We start from the raw sequence: 10,365 nt of genomic DNA, 5'->3' as shown, positions 1-10,365 counted from the left end.
ATTTTCCTGCCAGGAGTAATATTGGCAGAAGAGATGGAGGTGAGAGAATTGGAGAGGAGTGTCAGAATACAGATGAGGAAGGAAAGGATCCAAATGACCGCTGTTGTTGTTGCTTGTCATGTGCCTACTAGTCACCTGCAACTCATAGTGACCCTATGTACAACAGCTCTGAGCCCTGCCCTGTCCTGAGCTAGTTTCTCTAATTCCAACAAACCAACCCCCATTACCCAGTTACTGTATTAATCCATCTCATCCGGGGTCTTCCTCTCCTGTGCTGTCCCTCCACCCTTCCAAGCATGATGTCTTCTCCAAGGATCAGTCCCTCCTGGCCATGTGCCCAAAGTATGTAAGACGGAACTTCAAACTCCTAGCCTCCAAGGAGGAATTTGGTTTTACCTTCTCCAAGACAGACCTATTTGTTTTCTTGCCAGTCTATGGTATGTTCAAGACTCTTCTCTAGCACCACAATTCAAAAGCATTGATTCTTCTTTTGTCATTCTTGGTCATTGTCCAGCTCTCTGATGCATATAGCAAGTGATTGCGAAGACCATGGCCTGTATTTGGTGCACTTTAGTCTCTAGGTTGATATTGTTGCTTTTTAGTACTCTGGAGAGGTCCCTGACAGCAAATTTTCCCAAAGCAATTAGTCTTTTTATTTCCTGACTGCTGGTATTAAGAGTGTTGATTATGGAGCTGAGCAAGTTTTAACTTTTAACAACCTCAATCTCTTCTCCATCTTTCATGGTGCTGCCAATTGGCCCAGTGGTAAGAATCTTTGTCTTATTGATGCTGAGCTCAATCCATATTGAAGGCTGCAGTCCTTGACCCTCTACAGCAAGCTCTTCAGGTCCTTCTCCGTTTCAGCAAGCAGGATTGTGTCATCTGCATCACATAGGTTGTCGATGAGTCTTCCTCCAAACCTGATGCCACGTTCCTCCTCATAAAGCCCTACTTCCTGAATGATCTGTTCTGCATAAAGATTGAACAGGTATGGAGACAGGATGCATTCCTGACATACTCCCTTCATGATTTTGAAACATACAGTGTTTCCCTGCTCTGTTCCGAGGACTGCTTCCTGGTACAAGAATAGGTTTTGCATAAGCACAATCAAATGTTCTGGGATTCCCATTTTCTTAGCCTTCTGGAATATCCTTGCTGGATAATTATTAATGGAGCTCACAGCAAGTGTGGAAAAGGAGAGGTAGAAGGTCATCCTAATAGAGAAGAAAGGAAATGGACAGACATGGAAATGCTGTAAATGACTAGACTACTGGTGGTGGTGGTGGTGGTGGTGGGAATTTGAACAAGGCATTTTGAGCAGAAAAATGTTGTTAAAGCCCAGATAATTCTACTTTGTCAATCCTCTCCTTCCTCACCATAAACTCATTATCATGTTTCCTGAACTGATAACTTGGGCATAGTCAAACTCATGGACTAACAGTAGAATGGATTGTTGTAGCTTAGGGTTATTTCAACAATAGTGGATGTTGTTGTTATGTGCCATTGAATCGCCTGTGACTCATAGTGACCCTATGTAGGGGATGGAAGTTTTTTTAAAAAGTGGCCTCTGGTAGCCTAGTGCTACGGACTGTGCTGCCAACCCAAAGACATATGGTTTGAATCCACTAACTGCTCTCTGGGAGAAAGATGGGCAGTCTTCTCCTGTGCAATTAAACTGCCTCTGAAAACTCATTGGTGGCTCAGCTACAAGTCAATTCTGACTCAATGGTACACAACAACAACAACAATAAGTTGTCAAAAAAAACTCCTGTGTCTCAATGGTTGGGAAATCAAGTTTGCCTATTTGAACCAACCCAGTGACTCTGAGGGCAAGGCTCGACAATCTGTTCCCTTAAAGATCACAGCCTAGAAAACCCTATGGGGCAGTTTGATTTTTGTCATGTGGATCACTAATCAAGGAGGTGACACACAAGAAGGGGTTTGCCAAGCACACGGCTTCCCTTTTTACATGCTTTCCCCTCTCTTTGAAAATTAGAGTTCTCACTGCAGATGTGAATTTGGTATCAGCTAAAATATGCCCTAGTAGCATAGTACCTGGGGAGTCCCAAAGCTGGTGTCTCTCTGACAATCCAAATCTATCTGCTCTGAGGGGGAAAACATGGGCAGTCTCTCCTCCTCTGTGATTTAAAGCCTCAGAATACCCTGGAGGGTCAGCTTGGAATCAATCCTCCCTCCGTGGCAATGAGTTTGAGCTTAGCTTTTTTAAAAGAAAAATGTGCTCACTCACCAGAGCTTTTACAGAGGGAGGTCTTTCATGCATGAAATTTTATGATGAATGTGTAACTGTTGCATCTAGTTTTTCTATACTTTTCTGTACCTGTGAACTATTATTTCACTGACTAAAATTCAAGATCATTAGATTCCAATCTCATCTTAAATGATAACAGCCAACATTGAGGAAATTGTCTCCTTTTTTCTATTGGCAGCGTGTTGTTTTTTTTTTAAAGGGAAGGAAACATATACTCGAAGAATTGTTTGACTCTGCAAAAAGCAAAGTGAGAGAACATTGATTTTCACTCCCTGGAATCAAATGGAATTTACCCCTATCCTAAAGGTAAAGCGATTTGAAAGATTCATCTAGGTGGAGAATTAGAAATGCCTGATAAGCAGTTGCAAGCAGAGTTTTTTCTTTAAAGAAAAATAGTTTCCTTAAAAATAAAATTTTTCAATAAAATGAATATATATACACATTTTTCAAACTTTAGGAGTATAATATTTACATTGTAAATAGTATTTCCTGTCCTTCCTTATGTACTGCTTCCACTTAAAAGTTTTCTTTTGTCAATTTTCTAAATATATATTTAAAAGGTAATTACTTAGGGGTGGGGTGGGGGGGAAAGGTAATTACTTGACTTTCCTCTTTCCTGTTTTATATATCATCTGTATTATCTCTCCTTACCATGCAAAGAGAGGATTTAGCACTTTTATATCTTTTATTTTATAGGCATAACCTCACAGTGGAATTTCAATGCATTTTTAGTGAGATTTGTATGCAATATTGTGACTGTAACACAATATGCACTATGCCATGCTTTCTCTCAAGCTGTTTATCAGTTCACCAAATAGTGTTTTATTTTACCCTGTCAATCTCGTATTTCCCTGAGTAAAGTATCCTCTCATTTTTCTTTTCCTTGGCTTTCTCAGTACTTCTTGCTCTTTATACAAGCTCTCCAATAATTTCAAAATTTTTCTTTTCTTAATTTCTACATAATTAGACTCTTGTTGAGTAACATTGAGTCAGAACTGACCTATCATTGACTCTCCAGTGTGTTTTCAGAGGTAGTAAATCCCATGGAAGGAAGCTGTCTATCCTTCTCCCACAGAGCAGCCAGCAGATTTGAACTGCTTGCCTTCAGGATGGCAGCGCAGCTTCTTACCACTAAGCCACCAGAGCTCCCATGTAACAATAATATGCCAGGTGCTGTTCTAGACTTTTGGGATGAAATAATGATTAAGAAGGAAAACAGTCCTTGCTTTCATGGAGCTTTTATTTTTTCATATCTTGGAAAACTGTGTCTGGATTATCTAGTTACCTTTTTCCTCTGAGCCAATCTTGAAAGGTAGGTCAGTTTCCCAGAACTTGCTCAATTCACTTCAGGCTATTATTCTTTTATCTGCTAGCTAGCACAGGATTACTGAAGTCTCAGCATACATTGTCAAAGCAAATATTAATAAAAATTCAACACTGATAGAAAGGAAAGCATTATAAGAAAGTATTCAATACAAACTTGTTTGCTGAAAACAAGGTAGACTTAAATCACTTACTGATGAAGATTGAATACTATGGTTTCAGTATGAATTGTACCTCAACATTAAGCAAACAAAAATAATCAAAAGTAGACAGAAAAGCAACATCTTTATAAATGTAGAAAGATTGAAGTTTTCAGTAGTATCATTTTACTTAAATCCATATTGAAACCTATGGAAAAAGTTAAGAAATCAATGTATTACATTGGTGAAAATCTTTTACAAAAGACATCTACAAAGTGCTAAAGAGCAAGGATATTGGTTTAAAGACTAAAGTGTGCTTTACTCAATCCATAGTATTTTCAATTGTTTCATATGCATGAAAGTTGAACAATGAATAGAGAAGATTGGAGAATCAGTGTCTTTGATTGTGGTTTTGGTGAAGAATAGAAAACACATCATGGGCTACCATAACAATTAATTTTGTCTTGGAAGAGGTGCAGTTAGAATATTTCTCAGAGATGAGAATGGGAAAACCCTGCCTCATCTACTTTGATCACATTTTCAGGAGAGACTTGAAGGACATCACATTGGTTTAAGTAGATCATGGGAAAAAACCATGAAGACATTCAAGAGATTGACTGACACAGTAGCCGCAACACAGGCTTCTGCACAGCAAAGACATGGGAACAGCACAGGACTGGGCAGTGCTTTTTTATGTTCTGTATAAAGTCTTTAAAAGTCAGAGCTGCTTTAATGACACCTAAAAATAATAATAATGTATAATAAAAGGAGTTCTGGTGGCAAAGTTGGTGATGCCTTCATGGGGGCTTTTTGTATTGAGACCAGTACTAAAAACTTTATGACTGAACTGTTTAACAGAGCAAGGAAATTGAGGAAACACAGAGAACCTAAAGCAAAAGGAAGAAATAATGAGATAAGAGAGCTGACTTGTTCAAGTAGGTTCAAGTAGTAGCTCAAGAAGATAAAGTATTATTTGGTCAATAACCAATAGTACTAAGGAAGAAGTCCAGGATGCACAAAAGATACTGGTAAGAAATAAGGCTCTGAGAATTGACAGAATTTCAAGAATTGAGGCATTTTAGCAAACTGATGCATCCCTGGAGAAATCCGTATTTGTGCCCATTCCAAAAAAGATGATCCAACAATGTGGAAATTATTAAACAGTGTCATTAATATCATGTTGTTATTGTTGTTATGTGCAGTCTAGTCGCTTGTCCTATGTATAGGGTCGCTATGAGTCGCTACGAGTCATTAATATAATATACAAGTAAAATTTTTCTGAAGGTTTTTAAAACCTTACTGGAACTGTACATCCATCTAGAAATTCAAGTTGTATTCAGAAAAGCTTGTGGAACAGAAGATATCATTGTTGATGTCAGATGGACCTTGACTGAAAGTAGAGACTATAAGAAAGCTGTCTACTTGTGCTTAATGGTTGCAAAGGCATTCAACTGTGTGGATGATAGTAAATTTTAGGTAACATTGAGAAGGATAGGAATTCAAGAACACTTAATTATACTTGTATAGAAACTATATGAACCAAGAGGCAGTCATTAGAACAGGACAAAGGTATACTGTATGATTTAAAATCAGAAAAGACATATAGTGGAGTTATATCCTTTTATTATAGCTATTACATCTCATTTGACTGTGTGAATCACAACAAATTATGGCTACCATTGCAAAGAATGAGAATCTCAGAACATTTAATTGTACTCATGCAAACCTATACATAGACCAAGAAGCTATTGTCTGAACACAAGGAAACATGGCATGGTTTAAAAATAAAGAAAAATATGTGTCAAAGCTACATCCTTTCTCCATAACTATTCAGTCTGTATTCTGGACAAATAATTTGCAAACTTAGACTTTATGAAGAATAATGTGGCATCAGGTTTGGTAGAAGGCCCCGCTAACAAACTGTCAATAGACAACATCACATTAGATTGAAAATGTCAATGGTTTTATCTTACTTGGATCCACACTCAACACCACTGATACCAATAGTCAAGAAACAAAAATCTGTATTTCATTGGGAAAATCTGTGGTCAAGGACTTCTCCAAATCTTGATAGAACAGTGATGTCAGCTTAAAAACTATGGTACACATGATCCAATTCATGGCCTTTTCAAATACTTGGCATGCATCTGAAAGCTGGTCAGTGATATGAGTGGCAGAAGAAGAATCAATCTATGCTTTTGAGTTGTGGTTTTGGCGAGGAGTATTTGAATATCCCATGAACTGCTTAAAGAACAAATAAGTATCTCTTGGAGAACATATAAACATGGTACTCCTTAGAGGCAAAGATAGTGAAACTTCATCTCATATACTTTGGGTATGTTGTTAGGAGAAGCCAGTCTTTGATAAATGACATCATGCTTCATAAGACGGAGGGTTGGAAATATAGAGGAAGACCCTTGAAAGATGGATTTACACAGTGACTGTAGTAATAGGCTCAAGTTTATTATGGAAGCTGAGAATGACACAGGGCAAAGTACAGATCTGATACTCATAGATAGGGTTACTATTGATGCTGTTGTTGTTGTTGTTTAATGCTGTTGAGTCATAGACGACTCATAGCGACCCTATGAACGAACAGCCTGAGCACTGTTCCTACATAGTTTCCGGAGGCAAGCCATTTCGGAAGTGGATGCCGCTCCTGCTTCCAGGCTTGATTTAGTCGGGAAGCTCCAGCCAACACTGTCCACCATGGGTACCCATTACCACGATTGGCACATCACTGTCACAGGCTTCAGCATCACAGCAACCACGAGTTACCTCTGTACAGCAATGCACAGACCAGTGCTATATCACCTAGAAGAATGACAGGAAAACAATTTGAACCTGGCCGAGGGCCACAGATGAAAATCACCCACCTTAGGCTTGGTAGCATAACTTCCTTTCCACTAGGCCAACGTAGCTCTCTCTTTGTGGTTGTCGTTGTTATTGTTGTTTGGAGCCGTCGAGTCATAGACGACTCATAGTGGCCCTATGAAGGAAAGGCCTGAGCACTGTTCGTACATAGAGTTTCCGGAGGCAAGTCATTTCGGAAGTGGATGCCGCTCCTGCTTCCAGGCTTGATTTAGTCGGGAAGCTCCAGCCAATAACAATAACATCAATATCTAATTTGTGTGTTGAACAATTGTTCTGAAACTTGTGTTATGTAGGTGGTACAGGTCTACATATTTACTGAAAGATAAGAAGACTTGAAGCACTTACTAAGGAAACTTAGGTTATAGCCTTCAGTATGGAAGGTTATATTTTTACAATTCAACATAAAGAAAACAAAAATCTTCATAACTGAACCAACAGGCAACATCATAATGAATGTAGGTAAGGTGAAATTATCAAAGATTTGATTTTACTTGGATCAACAATCAAAACTTGTGGAAGCAACACTCAAGAAATGAAAAGCTGTATTACATTGGGCAAGTCTTCTGTAAAGGACCTCTTTTAAGGTGCTAAAGAGCAAGGATGTTAGTTTAAATACTAAAGCGTGCGTGACCCAATCCAGGGTATCTCCAATTATTTCAGTGCATGTGAAAATTGAATAAGAAAGAGTGAAAAAGAATTGATGGCTTTGAATTGCGATGTTGATGAAGGGTATAGAATATATCATGGACTGTCAAAAGAAATGACAAATCTATCTTGGAAGATGTGCTCCTTTAGAAGTATGGGTGGTGAGACTTTGTCTCACATGCTTTGGATGTGTTATTAGGAGACATTAGTTCTTGGACAAGGATATAATGTTTGGAAAAGTAGAATGCCTTTGAAACGGAGGATTTTCAAGGAAATAAACTGGCATTGAGATGGGAATAAAGGGCTTAAACATAGAAGGGATGCAAAGAATGGTGCAGGAGCAGCAGAGTTTTAATCTGTTGTACAGAGGCTCACTTTTAGTTGGAATGATTTTGATGCTCTCTAACAATGACAACAACAACAACAAAGATGAACAAGCTCTGCGCACATAGCTCACTCCCAACACTCAACCTTGGGATTGGACTTACTGATCCCTTTTCTCCATTCTTAGGTTGTAGTTATTGAGTACCATTGACTTGGAAATGATCCATAGCTGACCCTTAGTGGGTTTTTAGAGGTAGTAAATCACATGAGGAAATTTCTTATCTTCCTTCTTCAAACCATCTACCTTTGGGTTGGCAACACAATTCCTTACCATTAAGCCACCCAGGAATTTTTTCTAATGAAGACTTCTGAGCCTCTGAGCAGGGTAAGATGTAAGAAGAGATAAAAGAGAAAATACTATTTGGGACTTTTACATCTATAAATGGAAGTATGATTGTGATTCGTAGAAATTGATTTTTCTATCATTGTTCAATTTTGTTATAGAATTAGTCTTAAAACTCAGTTCTATTATTTGTTCCAATGATAGCCATATTTTTGTTGTTAATGAAACAGTTGAATATTTTATTTATATACTACTTATAGATTTGATAAAAAAAATTATAAAACCATCTGGACCTGATGTTTTAATGGTTTGATGGCTGTGGTGATCAGGAGACATAGTGCACTGGTAAAATCTGCAATAAAGGACCTCTGCAAATTATTGAGGAACTAAAGTGTGTCTGACTCAGGCCATGGTCTTTCTGATCACTTACTATGCATCTGAGAGCTGGGCAATGAATAACTATGACAGAAGAATTGACACTTTTGAGGTGTGGTGTTGAAGAAGGGTGCTGAATATCCCATAGATTGCCAACAGAACAAAGAAATATGTCTTGGAGAAAGTATAGCCGGAGTACTCTTTGGAGGCAAAGATGATAAAACTTCATCTCACATATTTTGGGCATGTTACTAGAGGGACAATTCCTTGGAGATGAACATCAAGCTTGAGAAAGTGGAAGGCCAGTGACAGTGAAGAAAACCTTCAAGCAGATGGATTGTCGCAGTGACTGCTGCAATAGGCTCTAGTGTGCCAATAAGTGTGAGGATGCACAGAAAAGGACACAGTTCAGATTTGTTGTTCACACTGTCATAGTGAGGTGTACGTGACTCAACAGAACCTAATAGCAACAAAAAGGCACACAGTGAAATTTAAGGGATCAAAATAAAAGAAGTTAATGATGATAAGAAGAGATTATATTCTGGATGGAACTTGAAGGTAGAGCCAAAGATTTTCTGGTTGGTTTAATATAGAATGTGAAAGAAGAGAAGACAAGGTCATTCTAAGTTTTCTCAGCCTTATTCATGAGGCAGTGATTATGTATTAAAAAGGCAAAAAGTAGTAAAGTAGTTTGGAGGAGAAAGGTTGCACTCTAATTATACATATAGTGAGTTGATATACCTATTAAGTGAGCTTGTAGAGAGTTGAGAAAGCAGTTTTATTTGCGATGGTATTAATGAGACTGGGTGCAATCATCAAAACAGTACAGAGGGAAGGGCACCAAGGACTGAGTTCTAGAGAGCTCTGACATTCAGAGGTCAGGGAGAGGAGAGGTTCTCAGAAGATAGGTTGAAAAGATATTGCTACCGAGGTAGGAAGAAAACTAGGAGGCTGTTGTTTTGGAAGTCAAAAGAAGAAAATGTTTCAAGGTGTTAGGAGTGATTAACTCTATCGGATAAGGGGCAGATTGAGAACTGATCACTGTAGCAACATCAAAGTGACCTTGATAAAAGGAATTTTAATAGAATTGGAAAGTGTTTGCAAAAATCTAATTAGAATAATTTCATGAAAATTGAAAGAGAAGAACTAGAGGCAGCAATCATTTTCACAAGAGGAAATCTGATGACTCTCAAGATTTGTGATGAATGGGGTGGTTCCCAAAGGGTAAGGCAAGGTCAAAAGTTTTTAAGATTCAAGAATAAATAATATATTTAAAGAAGATCTGATAGAACAGAAAAGACTCAGTACTGAAGGGGGGAGGATTGTGATGAAGATGCGATAGTAATTAACTTCTATCTCTTCTTGTATAAGCAAAGAATCTCAACAAAGAGTCTTATACAGGCAAAAAGGATGGTCCTAATTTGGTCCTGGCTACCTTGCTGGTATTAGAGCCATAATTTTGGTTGTTGCTAGGAACAATGAGATCAAACACAGTTTTGTATTATCTGCATCAGAAACTCAACATTAAGGCAGAAATGTTGTTGTATACTGTAGAGTCACAACCAACCCTTAGCTGACCCCAGGTGGGTTTTCAGAAGCAGTTAATTGCACTGAGGAGATTGCAGTACAGCTTCTTGCAACTAGACCACCAGAGCTCCCTAAGGCAGAAATAGATATTTAAAAATTTTGGTAAAAATATACATAACACACCACAACAAGATAAAGGCAAATAATCCAATAGAAAACTGGGCACAGGATATGAACAGACACTTCACCAAAGAAGACATTCAGATGGCTAACAAGCACATGAAGAAATGTTCAAAATCCCTAGCCCTGAGAGAGATGTAAATCAAAACTACTATGAGATATAATCTCACCCCAGTGAGAATGGCACAATTTAACAGAACAACAAGCAACAAAAGCTGGTGAGGTTGTGGAGAGACTGGAATCCTTATTCACTATTAGTGGAAGTGTAAAATGATGCAACCACTGTGGAAGGTAGTGTGGCACTTTCTCAAAAAGTTGCAAATAGAGATACCATTTGACCCAGCAATTCCACTACTGGGAATATA

This window comes from Elephantulus edwardii, unplaced genomic scaffold, assembly GCF_000299155.1.
Source record: "Elephantulus edwardii isolate Elephantulus edwardi_28Jun2011 unplaced genomic scaffold, EleEdw1.0 scaffold00038, whole genome shotgun sequence".
Lineage (NCBI taxonomy): Eukaryota > Metazoa > Chordata > Mammalia > Macroscelidea > Macroscelididae > Elephantulus > Elephantulus edwardii.
This window is presented reverse-complemented; position numbering follows the sequence as displayed.